Genomic DNA, 339 nt, shown 5'->3' on the forward strand with positions numbered 1-339 from the left:
TCCCCCCCCCGCCCCCCCTCCAATGGAAAGTACACCGTTGCATTTTAAAGTTAAGACTAATAATCATTCTCAGAATCACCGTCAAAAGTGGAAGTCACAGGAAAAATGGTGCCCACTTAGATGTCAGAGGGGTCAGCTGCTCTAAATTGTTCCCAGTTGATACAAAATGCAGCTGCCAGGCTGTTACCTGCATCCAGCCGTCGGTCCCACATCCCCCCAGGTGTTTCAATTTCAATTTCAATTTTATTTATAGTATCAATTCATAACAAGAGTCATCTTGAGACATTTTACAGAAAGAGTAGGTCTAGACCACACTCCAGAATTTACAAGGACCCAACT

Source organism: Etheostoma spectabile, chromosome 19, assembly GCF_008692095.1.
Source record: "Etheostoma spectabile isolate EspeVRDwgs_2016 chromosome 19, UIUC_Espe_1.0, whole genome shotgun sequence".
Classification (NCBI taxonomy): domain Eukaryota; kingdom Metazoa; phylum Chordata; class Actinopteri; order Perciformes; family Percidae; genus Etheostoma; species Etheostoma spectabile.